Source organism: Taudactylus pleione, unplaced genomic scaffold, assembly GCF_031769625.1.
Source record: "Taudactylus pleione unplaced genomic scaffold, aTauple2 ptg000381l, whole genome shotgun sequence".
NCBI lineage: Eukaryota > Metazoa > Chordata > Amphibia > Anura > Myobatrachidae > Taudactylus > Taudactylus pleione.
Genome location: NW_028284782.1, coordinates 243,658 through 265,981, shown reverse-complemented (window position 1 = coordinate 265,981; position 22,324 = coordinate 243,658). Strand labels below are relative to the sequence as shown.

At 43.8% G+C, this 22,324-nt stretch overlaps 1 protein-coding gene across 1 annotated transcript in view; it reads right to left on the bottom strand.

Annotated features, from left to right (window-relative positions):
• The window catches only part of LOC148507801 (kinesin-like protein KIF19), a 57,283-nt gene that overhangs the window by 34,109 nt on the left and 850 nt on the right, over nucleotides 1-22,324 (bottom strand). The gene's annotated exons all lie outside the window — the stretch shown is intronic.

Genomic DNA, 22,324 nt, shown 5'->3' with positions numbered 1-22,324 from the left:
GAGTGTTGAGAGAAGATTCGGTGACCCGATCAGCTGATGATTTTGTGCACTGGAGGCAGCCCCTGGAGGTTGAGCCGGTGAATCATGCGCGTGTAATATTTGTGGAGAAAGTTTTCAGGACCACATGGTTCGGTTACAGGTCAGTTCGGACTCAGCGATGGTTTCTCAAAATGATGCACCTGGGCCTTGGGATTATGATTATGTCACAATTTTTGCATGACTGCAGTTTTGTCTCTCATTTTCCGTTTACCTGGCGCGCCCGCGTAAGATTGACAGGAGGGTTGCGCAGCGGTTAGACGGGGTTTAGGCGATAATTACAGGGAGGCTTATGACGCAGTTATAGGGGGTTAGGAAACAAGGGTACTGTACATTGTGTCAATTCAGCTTTTGCTGTGTGCTTTGCGCCGCAGCGAATAAGGATCCGCAGAAGCAAATTTGCTGATTTTTTTTGTTCAATTTTGGGATGTCATAGGGTGAAATCAGACGACATAGGCGAGTGTCGCAATTTTTGTGAATATAATAAGTTGGGTCATGCTCCTCTTTGCCATGGGCTATTTGGCGGACAGAGTGCATGGGTGGATTTATTATACATCTGTGTTGTCGTTACATGTTTGTCTAGTCCAGAAATTGGGTATGGGGTGTTTTTGATGCCCAATGCGGGCGGAACCATGACAGTAGGGCGGTTATGCCTTTTGGGTGCAAAAGTTGTTTCAATTTGTTTATAGGTTACGCAGCAGCGTCGACCCTCCTTGGTCACGGGGCTGCCTCGCATTACCTTTTCGAAGCGTGGGTAATACTGGTTTATAAGGCATTTGTTTCGCCAGTTATGACCCCCTATGTTTAGTAGGTTGGGCTGTCGTTTGACCTCATGCCGCACCTGAGGGGATAACTCCTGTCCAGGTATAGCCTACGTGTATTGGAGGGTTTACCTCCCGACTCGGGTTAGCGCCAAGGGAGCTAGTTAGGATCAGTCGCCTTTTTGTTTGGCTGCTTTTTTCTGTGGTTATAGCTAGCTTGGTAGGTAGTTTATGGTTTGTGGTTGTTAGGGTTTCTTCATTCGTTTGCATTGGACATTGGTATAACCTTTCCTTGACAGGACACTCCGGAGTTTGCATTCTGTCGGGATTTATTACTGTGGTTTGCCGACCAAGGTTGGGGCAAGGGTGTGGCGGGGGCGGATGGAAGTGTTTTGTCCTTGTTCCCTCCCCTTGCAGTATCTCTATCTCTCTGGTAGGATGTTCCCCACGCAGGTTGTGGGTTAGTTTCGGTTAGTGCAGCATGCATCCTATACATGGTAGTATCCTATACATTGTGTAGTGCCGTTATTCTACCATCCCCGTAGGTTCCTCATAGCAGTTTCCACATTTTATGAGTTTTTGGATTTAGTCGCAGTCTTGTTATGTTGACTTTCTGGTTACGTTTATTCTGGGTCAAATTTTTGGTTTGTTGTCTTGCACTCGTAGGCCGGGCAATGCATGGAGTTTCAGTGGTTTTCAGGTGAATTAGCAAATTATTGTTTGCCTTCGGGCGGTGCGGTTTTCCGAAACCTTGATCGAGGAATCCAATTTTTAGTACTTTTGTATGTTCAGGCCGGCACTGACCAGGTCGGTGTAGCACATCGTCTGGACTGATTTCTCTTCATGGGTGCGGGAAGGAGTGACGTCTGTTTGGACCTCCTCTTTTGGCACAGTCACCTTTTCCGTGTTTTGGGGGTTCCAGTTGCGCTTGATATGAATGTAGGTTTGTGTCCGTTTTGTCTGTTGGTGATTGAGATAGTCACGATAGCAGGTTATGGTTGTTTGGTAGGTTTTTGTAGCGTAGTGGGAAATGTAACGCATATCACACTAGACATTTAAGGTTTTGAGTCTCAGTGGAAACACTATATAAAAAAAAAAAAAAATGAAATGACTGGGTTTGTAAGTTGTTTGCTTAAATGCGGCTTATTTATAGGTTTACGCAGTTTGAGCGAGCACTTCGTTGTGGAAATTTTTCTGCGTAGTTTATTACGATGCAGGTCTTATGAGTAATGTTGCTGTTGGAGCCATTCCCAATTTTCATGGCCATATAGGCTGCTCAGTGTGACTGAGGATTAATTATTTTCTAATCTACAGAATTGGGTATAGCTCATGCCATCTACAACCAAAACTCGTTCCTTTTGCGTTTGCTTTATCATTTAGTTTTGTGCATTTAGGTACAGAATATTATATTTCGACAATGATACCACAGATGTAACCGTCTGCCTGGCAGTTTTTGGCGAGCTTGTGGGTTAAGCCATCTACGGAGGTTTGGAACCATTCGTGGCAGAGCGGGTCCAAAGCCCCTGCGGTGGCGGCGCCAACAGGGATCTCATCTATTGTAAGCTTAAAGGTATTCATGTACATACCCAGTCATTTATTACATGTTGGGTAAATTGGGTTCCCCGTTCGCGTCGTCTCCCAGCGGCTTTTTGATGTGCAGTTTTTGATTCGTTGCTTGTGGTTACGGGTCAGGTGGCTTCTGACGGGTGTTAGGCCTCGCTTTTGCATTTTAAATTTTCAGCTGCAATTTTGGAGTGTGTAGTTTCATCAGGGATTTTGTTTCAAGATATTGTTTTCAGGAGATCAGTGGTGCTTTGCAACTTTTCCATGGGCAGTTGAGATCATACAGGGAAGGGGGATAGTTTCCTTTTCTCAACATCCAGAGGTTAATTTGCCCGGTACGCCTTGTGGTACATTATAGATGTGGCGCCCTGCTAGTTGAACACAAGGATGGTTTACATTCCAATCTTATCCTGCATACTACAGTTCAATTGGAATACGAGGTTGGTTTACAGGCCCAATCTTATCCTGCGTAACACATTTTAGTGCTCTGCTGTTTTTGGGCAAAGTTTTGATTGCGACAGTTTCTATGCTTCAGCTTCTAGTACTCATTTTCTTCAAATTGGCGCAGCGGTTGCGGTGGCATTTTCCTGCAGAGTTTAGGGCGTGCAAACGGCTGTATATGAGACATGTACCAGTTGCGACTAGAGCTAGTTGCGCACCTGGCGCCAACCTGAAACGTTGTTTACCAACCAATCGTTGAACGACTAGCGTTCAACAATTGGGGGGTGGTGAAGGGATTTTTTAATTTTTCCTCCCGGGAGCCTTGATCCGGCCCAATTTGGTTCACGGGTAGGTTTTTTAGTTTTTCCCCTTCACTTGGGTTACTTGTTTCCCCTCTTATGCATCCCTGCTATTTTAGTTGCTTTGTGTTTTCTTAAAGTTGTGTCGGGATGGTTTGGGTTTGGTGTGATACTCATGGTACGGAACTTTGTTGCTCACTGGGATTGCAGCAGTTGACAGTTTGGGTTGTGAATGATGTGCGCGGTTTTGGTGTAGAGTTTCGTGCTTGATTTTCTTGTGTCCTCGGTGACTAAATAGGATGTGCCTGACTAGGAGGTGTTGCCTGTCAGGAGCAACGATGCGCGGCAGCAGAAAGGTGTGGAGTGATCGTTCGTGGTGAGAAGTTTTTGTTGGGCTTAAGGCCAAATTGGAGGATGTGTGATCTGTATGGTGCATAGTTTGACTTGGAGAGTGGTGTATAAGCATGGTGCGTTAGACAGGACGAGGAAGAAGGTGAATGTGTCAGAAGCCTGTTATGCGGTGTCACTGGGTGGCTTGGTTGTGAGTCATAGCTTTTAGTTGGCGATTTAACGCGGTATTTTTCAATCCTGATTGAGGGCATCTTGATGACTTGGATTCATTTTGCTTATTAAGGAGTTCTTGTTTTGGGCTAGGTCGTGTTGGGTGGCAGGCCAGTTTCCTTTGGAATCTGGCTTTGGCGGGAGTACACTGCAGCTCAGTGGCTTTATGGGGCGTAAGATACGTTGTGGGGGCACTTGCCCTCGATGAACCTGGTGAATTTGTCCTGCTCCGCACGGGGGGACCCGGGCGCTTTTTGTACGGAAGCGTCTCGGATTGGCCCAGGAGGGAGTGAGACCCTCGCAGCGTTAGTGCGTCTACAGGGGGGACGTGTCAGTCGTTCCCCGAGTATTTTGAGCAAAGTAAAAGCTAGAACTGAGCCTGCAGCGTCTCTTTGCCACCCTGGTTAGGTTAATTAATTATAAATAAAAGCTGTGACCTTTTAGCCAAGCTCTTGTTGTCTGTGTCGTTATTTATTAGTTTAAGTTAAGTAAGCTTGACAAGGTTGTTAAGGGTTAGAAGCAATAAACCAATGTATTTCTTATAGTATGCGAAGGCTGGATAAGCGTGAGTATAACTAAGAATACTATGTTTTTTGCTGTATGGATGTGGTATGTCAACCTTGTTGCTGGGCAGATTATAAGGCTGTCTGGTCAGCTGGTTGGTTGAGCCAATGATATTGCTTGGAGGAGTGATCAGATGATCAGTATATATTGGCTCGTGTGAACATAGGCAGCCTCTTGGTTCCTGGATCTTTGAAACCCACCATCCCACCCGTTACTGTTTATGTTGTGTCATACTAACTTTTTCTTCCCAATTCAGGGGAGGCGCAGCATGGCGGGAGTACGCTGCAGCTCAGTGGCTTTATGGGGCGTAAGATACGTTGTGGGGGCACTTGCCCTCGATGAACCTGGCGAATTTGTCCTGCTCCGCACGGGGGGACCCGGGTGCTTTTTGTACGGAAGCGTCTCGGATTGGCCCAGGAGGGAAGTGGGACCCTCGCAGCGTTAGTGCGTCTAGAGGGGGGACGTGTCAGTCGTTCCCCGAGTATTTTGAGCAAAGTAAAAGCTAGAACTGAGCCTGCAGCGTCTCTTTGCCACCCTGGTTAGGTTAATTAATTATAAATAAAAGCTGTGACCTTTTAGCCAAGCTCTTGTTGTCTGTGTCGTTATTTATTAGTTTAAGTTAAGTAAGCTATACAAGGTTGTTAAGGGTTAGAAGCAATAAACCAATGTATTTCTTAGGGGGTGAGACAGGCCCCCAGCACTCAGACTCATCTCCATGTGTGCCTCACCAGGCATTAACTTTCCCGCACTGTTATTGGATATTGTCCTGTCAAAGCCTAATCCTAGGGATATATTTACTAAAGGTTGATTTTAGCTGATTTTTATAGCATTAAAACTGTTTCTGGAGTTAAATCAAACATTTACATTTTTTTTACTATTAGTAAATGTGTGCTTTAGCCCCAGAAACACTAATCGATATTGTTTGATTTTTTTATTGATTTTAAATCGATCAAAATCTATTAAAATCAACCTTTAGTAAACATACCCCCTAATGTCAACATTCTAACAATATCATACTTGCTGACAATCTGGCTGCCCCCTGGGAGGAGGTAGCAAGGACATCACAGCGGAAGGGCATTGCGAGGGGCGTGGTGTGTGATTGGGGGTGGAGTGGGGGTCTGACTGCACGATTACATAATTGCGGCCCCGCCCCGCTACACAATGTCGAGATTACCGCCATTCTGCAGCAGGGGGTGGGGTCTCAATGACGCAATTTGTAGGACCCTCCCGGCCATTCCGGGAGAGTAGGTAAGAATTGACAATGTCAACATTTCACCTGTCAACATTCTGATAATGTAGACATGTTGCCTGTCAACATTTTAACAATGTCGACATCATAACTGTCAACATTGTAGTATCGACATTATAAATTGGCTGACGGTTACTTTTATGAACAGTATTCTGAGCACAGACAAAGTCTAACTTTTTAATTCTTGCTCAGAAAAAATGTCTTGATCAAAGAAGGATAGCTCTGAATGGCATTAATTAAGTCATTGGTACTTCAGTCATAGCTCATAACACTGAGCTTGAACTCTGTGACAAGCCATTTACAATGCAAAATAAAATTTTAATATAATCTTTAACTTTTTGAGTAAAATTTTTAATAACCCTGTAAAAATAAATGTTAGACATAACTCTGGATATATGTTGCACATAAACAAAATATAACATATTTTTATTCCCTTATATAATTTCGCAAATATAATAATACATGCAGCAATATACAGAAAAGGAAAAGAAAAGAACTAAAAAATAATGTAATAATAACTTTTTGGATATTATACCACACAACAAAACTTCCTTATCAGTGATGAAACTTGTGAGTAGTGGGCCCAGGTGCAAAAATATGCTTTGTGCCCCCTCCTCCGCCATACCCCAAGTTTATAATATACTACACAGCAGTGGGTGATAGGAAGAGGGAGAGGGTGACAGGGAGAGGATGATGGGAAGAGGCAGAGGGTGACTAAGCATGAATGAAAGGAAGAAACAGACAGTGATGGGGAGAAGCTATGAGTGACAGGGAGAGGATGATGGGGAGAGGAAGTGGATGACAGGAAGAGACAGAGGGTGACAGGGAGAGTCTGCTTGTGATAGGCAGTGGGTGATGGTGAAAGGGTTACAAAAAAGAGGCAGAGGGTGACGGGGAGAGGCAGAGGGTGACAGAAAGAGGCAGAGGGTGATGGGGAGAGGCAGTGGGCAAAGGATGACAGGAAGAGGCAGAGGGTGACAGAAAGAGGCAGAGAGTGACAGGCAGATTGTGACAGGGAGAGGCAATGGGTGATAAGGGCCTTCTCACATAGTTAGTCTATCTAGAACATAACAACATAAATTGGTACAATAAAAATTGGTACTATGTGTATATATGTACACTGGAAGGACGAGACTCCTTCTACCTTGATTAGCACCCCTCCCACCTGTTCCTGGGTGTTTTAATTAGCAAGGTGTCCTTGCACTCCAAGACTGCACATATAATGAGGCACAGTGAGGGTAAGATCTACTATATTTATGCTGTGTGTTAGTTTTGGGACTGGTATTGGGGCGCGGGGCTCTCTGGGCTGGTGTGGCTGGGTTCTTCATGGCATCATAATATACACTTTTTCACTTCTTTAGTTTGTTTTTATATATGTAGCACTTCATACACTTTTAATTATAACCTCTTACTTATGTAAGACTTAACACATAGGAGTTTCTTTATAATTCTTTAACCATCACTTGTAATCTCGCACTAGTGTGATGCCGTGGGGCGGTTCTGCTGGGTTGGCCTGGGGAGTCCCGTGCCCTGTATTTGTTCCATAGGAGTGTTAGGGACCTGCCTGATAGAGGTCACCTGGATGCGGTGGGCAGGCCCATAATTATGGCCATTATTATACTAAGAACCTCTTTGATGTAATATACAGTAGCAGTATTATTATTATGTTTAGCATGGTTAGAGTTTGCACTTGTATGTTTTCTCTTTTTCTGCTTGCAGCACTACTGGTCTCAGCAGGTAGCACCACACATTGTGCTTAGAGTGTGCAATCTAGGGCCCCTCCCCCCAGGCACTCATGTATCATGCAGCAGTAATAAAGATTAGACCACACATATATATATATATATATATATATATATATACCACAGCAGCAACAAATAGACGGCGGCACTCAAAGATTTTCTAAACAAAAATGTGTATTAAAAATCCATAACAGGCACCAACGTTTCGGGACCGCTGCGTCCCTTTGTCAAGGTAATCAATCTGAGGCGGATCTTCTCTTGGTTTATAAGGTTAGTACATTATTTATGTCAGATTGATTACCTTGACAAAGGGACGTAGCGGTCCCGAAACGTTGGTGCCTTTTATGGATTTTTAATACACATTTTTGTTTAGAAAATCTTTGAGTGCCGCCGTCTATTTGTTGCTGCTGTTGAATGGATTTATGCGGAGGGCACCGGAGTTGTTGAACACCCTTTATGCGAGTGCTGATCCACGTAGAAGTCTATATATATATATATATATATATATATATAATCCACAAGCAGGCGGCACTCCACTTAATAAAGACTCCTCACACGGATATCAGTCAACGTTTCGAGGGTACCTTATTCCCTCGTCATCAGGATAATAAGAAAATATGAAAGACTCACCATTAAATACCCACCACCATCACCACATGCGGCGCCGGTCCGAGGGGAAACAGGAAGTAACGTCGCACTGACGTCATTACTCATCGCCCGTCGTCACGGCAACCGACCTGTGAATACATAATACAAACAAATGTGTTTACATATAAGGCCAGCAGAACAGCAAAAAACGAACATGTAAGAACTATTCACATAAACCAACCCAATAAAGGATGCATCAGCTACTAAATGGTAACATATACCAATCAAAATCCACATGACATACAAAGCATAACGGATGACAAGCAAGGCATCATAATCGGTAATCACTGATCGAAATCCAATCATCTCTTAAAGGATTATAAATCATCATAACATAACCATTATACGAAACAATGAAGACCCATGTTTTCATTTAGGCCACGAGGGGCCAACGTACCCAACTTATATATCCACCTACTTTCACATTGTAATAGTCGACCTGCCCGATCACCCCTACGAATCCTTTCAGGCACATGATCAATCAAGATGAATCTTAGTGTAGCAAGACCATGACCAGCAGCCAGAAAATGTCTGGCTACGGGTTGATCACTGCTTTTATTAATGATCGCAGCCTTAATCGATGAGCGGTGTAAGGCCATTCTTTCACGAATGGTCCGCTCCGTTTTCCCAACATAACTTAGCCCGCATGGGCAAGTTATGAGGTACACTACAAACTTAGTTAAGCACGAAAGACGGTGCCGAATGTAAATCTTAGCTCCGCTATGCGGATGTCTGAAATGATTGCCAGTCTGCATATACCTGCATGTCAGGCAATTTAAGCAACGATAGCAACCTGCTTGCAATGATAAAAAATTAGACACATTGCTAGAGCTACCCTTAGATTCAGAAACATCAGTCCCCATCAGTAGATCTCTGATATTACGACCTCTTGAGTAACAAGACATTACCCTGATTTCATGCAGCCCCAATTTTTCATCAGTTTGAACTATAGGCCAAAGTTTTTTAGATACTCTACTAATTCCAGTGCTAAACGGGTTAAAATGATTAACCCAAGGTATATACTTTTTTTTAACATTAGTGGGCTTGACGCCCAATAATGAGTTGCGTGAAATAGCCATGACACGCTGCTTAGCCTTAACTAATGAATCATAGGTATAGCCCCGTTTCAAAAAATCCTGTATCATTTTGTCAATATGCTTCTCAGCATCTTCCGTCTTGCTGCAGATGCGTTTTGCCCGCAAAAATTGGGAAAAGGTAACCCATATTTGCATGATTTCGGGTGGTCACTACTCGCATGCAAAAATGTGTTTCGATCAGTTGTCTTCTGAAATAAAGAAGTATGCAATACTCCATTAACCAATGTTACCTGTACATCCAGATAGTTGACCATATGATTGTCAATATGATATACAAACTTAATTGGACTAGAAGATGCATTGTGCCCACAAATAAAATCCTCAAATTGTTGTTGAGACCCAGACCAGATCAAAAATAAATCGTCGATATAGCGACAATATGCTACGATACAGGCAGAATTGCCATCATTATTGAAAAAAATCTCCTTTTCTGCAATGAGCATAAAGGGGCCACATTGGACCCCATCGCACAACCAGATACCTGGAGATAAAAACGGCCATTGTAGAGGAAATAATTATGCGTCAATGTCATCTCTAGTAAATCCAAAATTAATGCAATATCTGGACCCCTGTATAGAACATTCCCAGTAATGAGAGATCGAACAGCTGCCAATCCCTCAGAATTGGGGATGATTGTATACAGATTGGATATATCCAAACTGCACAAGAAACAATTCTCAGGTACAGTACCAATACCTCGCAGTAAATTCAAAAAGGCCGTGGTATCAACAATGTAACCCGGACTGGCAGAGATACATGGTTGCAGTAATGCATCAAGGTAAGTGGAAATGGTTTGAAACAATGACCCTCGGGCCGCTATAATAGGCCGGCCAGGGGGACACGTCGTGCTCTTATACACCTTGGGTAATGTGTAAAGTACAGGCACCACTGGATCCTTTTGGATTAAAGCTGATCTCAAAGACTCAGAAATCTTCCCCTCTGATACTGCGTTGGACAATAATGTTTCTACCTCCTTTAAAAAAACAATGGTAGGATCACCAGATAACAAACGATATACAGACTCATCTGAAAGTTGCCTGTCAATCTCGGCTCTATACATTGTTATATCTTGGATTACAATCGCCCCGCCTTTATCGGCGGGACGGATGACAATATCGGAATACCTCGACAAATTATGTAGGGCCTCACGTTCCCCTTTCGTTAAATTGTGATATACTTTTTTAGCAGATTGCTGTTTAGTGGAGTGCCGCCTGCTCGTGGATTGTATTCTGTACCCGTGGTTGCGGGTTACTCAGGAGGGCACCCGGAGTTTATATATCTGATTGAGGGAGTGCTTCCCAGCTTGCATTTTATATATATATATATATATATATATATATACTGTATTTGGATAGATAGATAGATAGATAGATTGATAGATAGATAGATAGATAGATGGATAGATAGATATTTGATCATTATTTAAAAGATACCTTTATCTATGAATGTCCTCCACTGTAGGTTTATGATTAAATAAATTATATGTATATATATATATATATATATATATATTGTAAAGAGGAACTTCCCTATTATATAAAATGACAATAATAACAGTAGAGAATGTTCAATAAAGACTACCAATAGAACCTTTAAGCCAGACTAGAGTACATCAGACTTGGATAAAAAATTTTATAATATATTTTTACTAACTGTAAAGATGTTTGAATACAGCTCACCGATTCTGTGACAAACAACAAGCGTGGGTATGCAGGATGCAGTGGCGGCGTTCTACTGTCTCTGCACTATATGAATTCAAAACGTAGTGCCAAGTGTGGAGTACTGGGCGGAGCCAGCTAAGACATTAGAATCAGTTTGATTACCCCAGCACATACTTTAACAATAGGGGAGATTTTGCTACATAGAATGGACAGAATAGAAAGTGGATGACATGAAACTTCCCACTAAGGCTCTTAGGCCCTCATTCAGAGCCACTCGCAAACAGCAGTACGCTCGTTGCGTTCCGATGTTGAATAACCGCGCATGCGTCGGTGTAACAGTGCGCATGTGCGTACGGCAGATTGCGAGCTTTTTTGGTCTCGTTCGTCAAATAGCGTACAGGAAGTGACATGTCAAATGTGATTGACAGAACAGGGCATTTTTGGGTGTTGACGGGGGTGGAGATGGAAAAACGCAGGCGTGGTGAGGCGTTTTTGGGGCGTACATACATTAGCAAATGTGAGCGTAAAATGTGTTCGGACCGACTCATACGTCACTGGATGATCCTCTTTCCCTTCAAAATGCTCGCACAGCTTAGGGTCTGGATTACTCGACCACATTGGCGATGGCCTTCTCCTCCGTCCCGGGACTCCACGATGTTGTTGCGATTAATCGAGGGAGGGCTGAAAAGCAATTAGTGTTGGATTGAAAACCGGCTTGGTATGTGTTTTGAAATCAGTTTTTTGGGATAGCACAAAACCTACGCAGGTGGAAATCAGAGCTGCTAATGTCAGGATGACACAATCAATTTGCGTACATTTGTGGGGGTTTATTTTGCCCTCAATTTGGTGGTTAGGGCCTACTGTAACAATAATGTCATCATGTTTTAATTTTCGCACCATTTTATTTTTGCCTCTTGAATTTGCCTCGTTATATGATTTTTTAAACGTTCCTTAAAGAGCCCATTTTTTTTTTTTTCCCAGTTTTTGCCTTTTGGTGCAGGATTAAATTTAACCCATTTGTACAATAATTTCACAATCCAATGTCAGATTTTTTGTTTCAATTTATTGCTCCAACAAAATAAAAAAAAATAAAAAATTTGGGAACATCTTTTTTTGCCAAAGATATGTCCCAAAATCAAACAAATTGGCCCAACATAACTGTTGACATAAACATACAAAAAAAATTTCAAAACATTTCACAAGAAAGGAGAGGGAAGTTTTGACCAGAAAGGAATATGAGCCAAGCACAGAAGGATTGTGGGAAAAGTCACCATTGCTGTCATCGTTTTTTCACCCGTTTGGATGGGGGAGGGAGGGCGCCAGACCGGGTCCGGGATGTCATCGGGCTGGCCTGTCCAGAGGCAGATGTTGTGGCCTCTGGACTAGGCACAGGGGCTAGGCACATTTGGAGGATTGGCTGATGTTGTGCCAGAGGTGGAGGATCCTGATGTTCCGGCAGGAAGGGAGGTCGGCTCCACCATGTGCTGGCGAATGAGCTGCTCCAGGGCATTGGCGATGCGGATGTTGGCCCTGGTATTTTCCGCCAGGGCCTGACCAATGGTCACGTTGGCCGCAGCATTTTGCTCCAGGGCCTCAGCCACCCGTAGCAGACTGGCGTCCATCCTCTGCAGAATGTCCGTATGGAAATCCGATTTGAAATTGAGTTCTGTGAGGAGGGACACTGCCTGCGAGGGGGATTGCCCTGGACTGGCTTCTGCAGGGTCCTCAGCCGGATGTACTGGTTCCTCCCCTGCCGAGCCAGCAGAAATTCGGCGGCCAAGGCTCCCCTCTGGAGCAGACTCATCCGCCTGTGTCTCTGTTAGGAAAAAAGCCTCACATTAGAATCTACATATTGGCACAATAACATTTCAGAGTTGATGACATCAAAAGATTTACCTGGGACAACATGAGAAGCCGCAAAGTCTGGCATGTCCGTATCCATGTTGGACACGCCAAACACCTCCACAGGCTGCACACACCCCTGTGCCAGCTCTTCTAAATCGGTCAACTCCAATGACACAGGGGTGGGACCCCCACCTGTCCCCCTTGCATGCCTAGCCCTGTCCGCGAGTTTTTGCTTTAGGCGATATTTGAAGTCGCCCCATCTGTGGGAAAAAATGGAAGCCATTATCCTTTTGTTTAAAATGGTGTTTGTTTTTAGGGGGGGCAAGTGTTTACTTACCGCCGTTTGACATCCCGGGCTAGACGGACATAATCACCCACCCTATTGACAGCAACGGCTACCTCTTCCCACATTCTCCCCTTCTGGCTTAGACTCATATTCCTGTCTGCCTGTGGCAGGATGTCCACACACTTCTGTATGAAAACCTCCATCTCCTTTCTTGTGAAATGTGGCTGCCTTTTTTTTTTGGTAGCTTTGGCCGGAATACTGGGCCCAGCAGCCTCTTCCATGTCATCCTCCTCACCTATTTGTGTAAATATTCAGATTTCACAAAATCACAACTTGCCCAATCTTATGTTTCAAATTAATCATTGATACAAAATGCATGAAAGACTTACCGCCTGACTCTTGGGCATTGTTTCCCTGGTCTGTCGCCATGTCTGAGGTCCAATCAAGAAATACCCCAGAATTTTAATGTGTTTTCGTGACGTATTTATACATGCGTCCTTATTTTGCGGCCGCATCATTGATTGTGCGTTCCTATGATCCCTCCTTAATTTGTGCGGGAAACGAAACACTATTTATGGCTTGGTGTGTCTCGAGTCGAGGTGGCGTTTTTGGATTGTTGGAGGTTACCTTGGCTGGAGTTTATTGTTTGCGTATAAAGGAGTTGGCGGTTGGAGATTATTTTGTTTGGTAGATTTGCGTTTTTATTTTCCGTTCTCTTTTTTGTTTTTTATTTTTTTTACCTCGTTTCTTGATTTGGTAAGTTTTGTGAAGTCTAACTTTTGATCAATTGTTGTTTCATTGTGTTTCTTCATTTTTGTAAATTTTGGATCCATAATTTCATATATTTTAGCTTTTGATTAATTTCGGACCCAAAGACCTTTTGATTTGGACTCTTATATATTTGCTCTTGGTAAGTCCATTTTTTATCTTGTATTTGTGAATTAATTAGCGCATTTTTCACAGTTTGTATAGTGACTTGTATTTGCGAACTAATTAGCGCATTTTTACTACTTACTATTGGGACTTGTATTTGCGAACGAATTAGCGCATTTTTACTACTTACTATTGGGACTTGTATTTGCGAACTAATTAGCGCATTTTTACTACTTACTATTGGGACTTGTATTTGCGAACGAATTAGCGCATTTTTACTACTTACTATTGGGACTTGTATTTGCGAACTAATTAGCGCATTTTTACTACTTACTATTGGGACTTGTATTTGCGAACGAATTAGCGCATTTTTACTACTTACTATTGGGACTTGTATTTGCGAACTAATTAGCGCATTTTTAAATGCTTATTAATCATTTTAATTTTTTTGAGGTTGCCCTTTCGCTTTTTGGGCAAACATTTCAACCCATTTTGATGTACTGTGTGCAATGTCGTTTTGCTCTTTTGCCAAATGTGTGTTTCGCATATTTTAAGTTTGGTCTAGCACAAAATTTAGAAACAAAAATGCACAGAGTGACATTTTTCTAATAATTTTTGTGATTAATTTCAGTTTGGACGGATCATGACAATACCCCGGCATGTAAGCAGCAATGGATGGTATCATCAAGCTAAGTTGTTTTGAATTTTCTTTTGGGGTGGGTCCAAAGCCTTACATTACAATCTTGCCATTTCAGGTTGATCTAGGGTGGATTGTTCTGGCCATGCTCCCGGAAGCCGCCAACCTCAATCTCGTCCCAGGCGTAGGCATCGTAGGCGTGCAAGGCCCCAGATATTTCGAACACGTGTCACCCTTTTTGGAATGCCCGATGATGAGGTTTTAAGACGCTACCGTCTTCCTCCCAAAATCATCATAGACACTCTCTCATTAATAGAGAGTGATCTTGAGCGGCAAATTGACAGTCCTACAGCAATACCACCACTTACGCAATTTATGGCGGTGTTACATTTCTGTGCCTCAGGATCGTTTCAAACAACGGTGGGAATAGTGGCAGGCATCTCACAATCCTCCTTTTCCCGGATCCTGAGGGCAGTGATGGAGGCACTTTTCAAGCACCTCCATCATTTTATTAAAATGCCTTTGGATATGGGTGCCCTTAGTGTGGCCAAGGCCAATTTTTACCAAATAGCTGGCTTCCCACACATCATAGGGGTTGTGGATGGTACTCACATACCACTTCAGCCTCCAGCACAGCTGGAGGCCATATTTCGAAACAGGAAACACTATCACTCCCTGAATGTAATGGTGGTATGTGATGCCTCCCTCCAGATCCTGTCCCTGAATGCAAAATTACCAGGAAGTGCACATGACTCCTTCGTCATCTGGCAATCAGGGATATGGCACAAAGTAAACAACCTACAAGCTGGTGATGCGTGGCTTCTGGGTAAGTGTAGACCTTTAGTACATAACAATGATAAGCTTGATACACAGTGATCCTGATGTTGTCTATTCTTTTTCACAGGAGACAGTGGATACCCTTGCATGCCCTGGCTGCTCACTCCTTACTTGGCTCCCACACCAGGTCCACAAAGTGAGTTTAATACCGCACTTACAGCCACCAGGCAAGTGGTGGAGCGCTGTATCGGCCTTTTAAAAGGCCGATTCAGATGCCTCCACCGCTCTGGTGGCGAGCTCATGTATTTGCCGGATATGGTTTCGAAAATTGTGGTCCTGTGTGGGATCTTTCACAACATCACCATAAGGAGTGGTGTTCCAATGCAGCCAGAGGATGCCTTACCTGAGGATGGCCCCCCCGAGGTTGGTCGGAGGTCAGTATGTGGGGGGGCCATACGCGATGATGTGGTGGCCTGATATTTTAGGTAATTATTGATCAAACAACAGTGTGTATACCCAATGTGTTAAGGTTTTTTAACGTTCATCTTTTTTTATATTAATTCTTGCACCATCTTCTGTTTGTTTGCATAATCTTTGGCACTCCCACGATGACTACTTCCTGCTCCCCTTCAAAAACCTTTCTGTGGAAACTTCGGGAATATATTCTGACACCAATATTGCAACGCCATATTTGTGAAATCATGTGGGCATGGACCTTCGTCAACCAGTTCTTGATTTGTTGTGTGTTTGTTTAGTGTTTTTGGTATGTGGAGTTTTTCTGATTATCACTGTGTGTTTTGTTTGTGAGTGACCACTTTGTATTTTGATTTCTGTTGTGAATAAATATTTGGAGAGTGTAATTTGTTTCCTTTTTGGGCACGTTAGAAGCAAGTGTAAACAAAATCCCAAACGTTAATTTTACCTAAGGGGTAACCCAGTAATGAAGCAAGTGGAGCTAAAATGTAATATGTTTTCGGGGTACTAACCAACACAACAAGGAATCGTGTACAATCAGTTGCCTTCGTAAGATTGTCCTAAGCAGTTTGGCCACCAAATAGGAACCTGAAAAATGGTGTAAACTATCATGTTGACCACCACAAAAAAAGGAAAATGACATTGGTACTGGGAGGTGTTTCTTGTGCCTGTTTGCATTCAAAATACAACACACAATCTGTAGTGAGTTTCTGGGGCAAACCTTGCTTGAAGAGTCTACTTATGTCAGTGTAAAGAATCTTGGATTTACTCCAAACGCATGAGACAGAGCTTGATTTTAAACAGATTTATTAAGAAACAATTTAAAAAAAAAAAAAAATTAATTCCGAAGGAGGACCAACAGATGGTCAAGGCCCTGCATTAGCCCGGTGACCTGCTCCCGCATACGGCCCACACAATTCACAATCTGTTCCCGACGCCTCTGTTCCTCTGTGGGTGACAAAAGTTTGGGGATTAATAAATCGATAATGAAGCAACATTGTAAAAAAACAAAAAACAAGCAAACACAAACTTACAAGCTTGTGGGCCAAAAATAAATTACACGGATAAAACCCAGAACCCCAAAATGTCGTATGCCAAAAATACAAGGGCCCTAAAAAAAGGCACACAGGTGTGATATGTGTATGGTGACATCAGCAGGAACAGGTAAAGACAACCCCCAAAAATACCCTAAGGCGAAAAAAAGAAAAAAAAAATGGGGACGACACATGATTACATACAAACAGTTTGGGGTGTCAAAAATAAACTTTAAAAACATACCGTTCTCCAAAACGAGAGAGCCAGAAGCCACTCCCTGGACCACCTCGGAGGTGGCTACATTCCCCAACCCGAGGGGCAAGGTGTTTTCGCCATCCTGGGAGGGGGTATTTGGAGGAGGGACGGATGGAGGAGAGGGGGAATTGGGCTGGAGGGGAAGTAGGCCAGAAATTTCGGCCACAGGGTCTGGGGAGGAGGGGGGAATAGAGGAATTGGGAGTTGGAGAGAGGGGCCGGGACCGGCGTCTTGTGTGGCGATGCCGCCGTAGTGTTTGCTGTGCCCCTATAAAATGAACAAAAAATTGTTGTTAGTTTCAACAGGAAACAAAATAAAAAAATAAAATAAAAAACACAATAGGACAGACATGAAAACATGCACATGCAGATATGACTACAATGACACAATAGGACAGACATGAAAACATGCACATGCAGATATGACTACAATGACTCAATAGGACAGACATGAAAACGTGCACATGCAGATATGACTACAATGACACAATAGGACAGACATGAAAACTTGCACATGCAGATATGACTACAATGACACAATAGGACAGACATGAAAACATGCACATGCAGATATGACTACAATGACTCAATAGGACAGACATGAAAACATGCACATGCAGATATGACTACAATGACTCAATAGGACAGACATGAAAACATGCACACGCAGTTAGGGCCCACAAGATAAACTTGAAAACCACAGTCCAGAACACTTACTTTCCGCAATCTGCATGCGAAAGCATGCCAGCAAGCGGGGCGTCCGCCGGTGCAGGTCCGACCACCTGCGCTCCAGCTGGCCAATATGTCGGCGTGAGCCGAAGGAGCGCAGGCGTCGACGTACCTCCGCATATGCGGAACGCTTGCGCCTGTTGGAGATGGGTGGAGGCTGACGGGTGATCCTCCTGTCCATCACCTCCGTCAGCACCAGCAGTTCGCGCCTGGTGAATGCGGCGGATCTCATGATGGCAATGGTGTTTTTTTGACAAAATATTTTTAATAAAGCACCACAAAAAAATTTGATTGGCTAATGTATTTGGGAAATTAACAGGACAAATTCTATTGGTTAGTGTATGAGTCATGTGTTCGACAGGGCCACAAATCTCTTGAGAGTTATGATAGGCTTGATGCAGTGACATGCGTAAGCAAATTTAAATAAAGAAATGAACCACAGAAAAATTGTGGGGAGACAAACAAAAAGAACAATTGTTTAATTGGGGCTAACATGTCTTTGGAACAATAAAAGCGAAGGTTTCAGCCGTACGTATTCTGCGAGCAAATACAAACACGGACAAGATTAAAGTTTATTGCATTGTGTTGAAAAAAAAAAAAAAATTAAGCTAATTGATACATTGATTGGCATGATACGATTGAGGGAGGTAGGCCGAAAAAACGAGCAGGTAATCGGAATCTGACAGTCCCACTTCCGGTTTGTACTTGTGCATGCGTTCCCTTCAAGCCATTTCGGGGATGTACGCTCGCTATTTGGCACGCTCGTTAGTCAGAGGAGGGGTCGCCTGAGTTTGGGGCGGATTTTTAGCTGCGTAGGAAAAAACGAGCGAGTGCTTGAATTTAAATATTTTTTTACGTACGGCGAACGTGCGTACGCCCACTTGCGAGTGGGTCTGAATGAGGGCCTTAATCCTGTACACCACGATTCTTGTTATACCCTGCCACACTGGCTGAAAATCAATGTATTTTTAATAGTATTACAAACACATCAATGATGGTGTATAGTCTCAAAGGATTCCCATTAGTCTTCTATAAAAATTTGATTACATGTTTGGCAACACTACACAAAATGCGAAAACAACATTTTCCCAATGGGACAATTATAACACAGGAATATCAGTGAAAATAACACATGATTAAAAGAAGCAGGGGCATAACCAGCGGTGGACTGGGCTGGGGGGCAGGGTGCCATCTGCCACCCAGGCCAGCACAATTTAAGCTCTGGGGGTCTGCCAGCTGACTGCAGCCATATGCTGCATACACATAACGGCATAAGTGGCTGTAATCTCATCACCGAGGGGGAGGACTGGAAAGGAAAGCCACACTCTCGGCTCCGCCTCCCCTCCTGCATGTTCCGACTCAGTGCTGCAGACTACAGCAGCAGCCTGTCTGGGGCTTCAGAGGTCCCGCCCCCAAACTGCAGGCCCCGCCCCTCCTGCATCCTGCGACCCCATCTTCCCCCACACAGGGGGAAGCCAGAATAGATTATGGGAAGTTAGGAGCCTAGGGTCTCCCTCTCACATGCTTGTCTCTCCTCTGCCTCTACAACTGCCAGCTCTCCTCTCCTGGCCCCAGTGGCGGGCTTAGTGTGCATGCACTGCACAGAAGATGTCTGCCATACACCGAGGTACCCCAGCCCGTCCTCCTATACAGTCTTTCCCACCATCCTCTTTACCATTCCTGCCTTTGCCCCCTCACCATATCTGTGCATCATGCCCCCTCCTTTTATGTTGCTGTGCTCTTTACCATCTTTCCTCTGCCCCCTCCCTATATATGTGCCTCTACTACCTCCCAATATTTGTGCCTTGCTCAGATTACCCAACTCACTTATTCTGACCACTCCCTATCTGTACATTTGCTCCTTGCCTCTGCCCTTCCTTATCTGTGCCTCTGCCCCCTTCCTATCTATGCCCTTGTCCCCTTTTCCCATGTGCTTCTTCGCATTTCTGCTTCTGCCCTTCACCCAATGGCTGCTGGCTGCCGATCAGGAGAGACATGACTGACGGAGGACCAACAACGTTCAACACCACATAATTGAACCTAAAGATGCCAGGTAAGCACTATTTTCAGTTATCAAGCCATGTATATGTGTGAAATTTATTTGTGTGCGCATATGTGTATATGCGTATGTGATGGGCATGTGTGCCTCTGTGATGTGTAAGTGTGGTGTATGATGGTGTGTATGTGTGATGTGTGTGTGATGTGGTGTACGTATGATGTGGTGTTTCTATTTGTATGTCTAGTGTGTATGATATGTAGCTGTAATGTGTGATGTAGGGATACGGTCAGAATCCCAGCGTCATCATCCCAAAGGTAAGTAGCAGGGTTAGGGGGAGGATTAAGGGTTATGGTTTGGGACTAGGGTGGGGTTAGGGTTAGGCACTAAGGGGTGAGGGTTATGGTTAGGGTGCAGGGAGGGGGAGGTTAAGTTTAGGCACCAGGAGGGAGGTTGTTTAGGCTTCGGGAGATAGGGTTAGAGTTAGGGTAGGGAGAGGGAGAAGGTTGAGTCACTGCTCATGGGCTGGTGCTGTGTGCTTGCCACCCAGGCTAAAATTCACCAGCCAGCCCCTGGGCATAGCCCAACATTTCTGGGCCCCATAACATTTTATATAGTCCAAGGGAGGAAAATCACATGTGGCTAGCAAAGTGATATGCCCTCTTCTTCAGCTACAGGCAGTTTTGTACTCAGCATAAAGGGCCAACCAGGCAATGCAGTGGACGGGGCCCAAATTGAAGAGGTGTGGCCAGCCACCAGAGGGGGTGTAGCCAGCAACCATAAAGGGACTTGGCCAACCACTAGAGGGGACATACAAAGAACAAGGCTCTTTTATAAAGGAAGGGACAGGACTGTTTCAGGACCACTCACTTTGTTTGACAGGAGGGTAAATCTTGGTGTAGTTTCCACAGAAACAAACAAAGCATCCAAGTTCACCCATGCTACTGCTCCACCAAGTGTCTGACCAAGTGTCTGACCCTCTAATAGCACAGTAACAATGTATAACTTAAGTGCATGGTCTGGAACTTGACCCCTAGAGGTATAGGTGGGGCCCTCCAGGGATTTTCCTTATTCCCCTGTGGACCAGTCCTACCCTATTACCTCTGGGGTAATATATACTCAGGGTATTACTTAACCCCTTTGGTACCAGTGAACCCATTTCACAGAACCACTTCATCTCCGTTTGTGCTAAAACCCGGTCGACTTTTTTCTTCCGCCAGTGATTTTGTACTTCAGTGACCTACACCCATTTTTATGGCACTCTTTCAAATGTTTAGACAAGGAGTGGTTTTCAAAACCATTTTTAATATTTTGGAGGTGCTCGGCCGATCGTTCCTTCAATGGAACGATGGGCCCGAGCGCTTGCTCTGAATCAGGGCCGGGTTGACAGAGCGCTTGCTCTGAATCAGGGCCGGGCTTTTTTTTTTTTTAGACGGTCAAGACCATCGCGACCATCGGGCTTGCGACGAGACCCTTGTGGTAGGGTCTCATGGCCGCAAGCCCCAGAGAGCTTTTGGCTCTAACAAAGCCGGAAGCTCTCCACTGTCATCACTTGAAGTCATCAACATCGACAGCTCGCCTCCTTTGTTGCGAGACCCGGAGCAACGGAGTGCCCATCGCTAGCCGGGTCTCACGCATGCACACGACGGAGCCGGCCCCGTCGTGCACATGCGCTGTGGGCCACCATCGACCCGGTTGCGAGCGCTCAGCGCTTGCGACCGGGTCTGAATCAGGCCCTCTGTTATACTGTAAGATTTATTTGTGACCATGGAACTGAACTCTGCTATTTTGCTGGGTTGTGTGTTGTGGTTGCTACACATCGAACACACCCCGCTTTTATGAAAACCCACAGTTTTTATCCTCCCCAATTTCTTAGGTGGAATAGCACTTTTTACTAATTTATTCCTCAAATTTGTACCCTTCCTGTAAATAAATCTTGGCTTCTGAGATACAATTGGTGTCAATACTGGATCCCTCAATAGGAGGTGCCAATGTCTTCTTACCATCTTTTACACATTTTATGCTGGCTATTATATGAAGTAATGAAGGCTAATGGTATGTCCTCTTCTTTCCCTTTGATCTTAGGTAGTAACAAATCTTCCCTATTTACATTCCTTAGTTCATCAATATGGCCATCTATAATTTCCTCTTCATATCCTTTGGACACAAATCATTTCAGATCCTTGGCTTGTTCCTCAAATATTTCTATATCAGTACAGTTTTGTCAGATCCTTCTTATTTATCCTTTAACATTCTTTATCCATGATGGGTGATGGTTACTTCTGGTAGAAATATAAGAATTACTGAATGTAGATTTGCAAAATGACTTCGTTTTCATCTTTCATTCTTTGATATATATTGTTAAGTCTAGGAAATTATTTTACTAGTATTATAAGTAAGTTCAATGTTAAAATTGTTATTGTTAAGTATTTCACAGAATACTTCACAGAAGGTTTTCAGATCTGCTTCGTCCCCCTCCCAAATAAATAAAATGTCATCTATAAAACGGAACCAAATTTTTATATTATTAGTCCATACATTAAGATCCTCCCACAGGCCCATGAACAAAACATGGCAAAACATGTGCCGATAGCAGTGTCTGCATTCTGATGGTAAAATTTGCCGTTATACTGTACCAAAAAAAGTTATTATTTAAAATAAACTTAATACCATCTAGAATAAAATGGATTTTATTATCCCCCAGATTATTTGCTTCAAGGAAATGACTTACAGCCTCTAAACTCCGTGAATGGTCAATCACTGCGTAGAGGCTGTTCACATCCGCTGTAGCCAAAA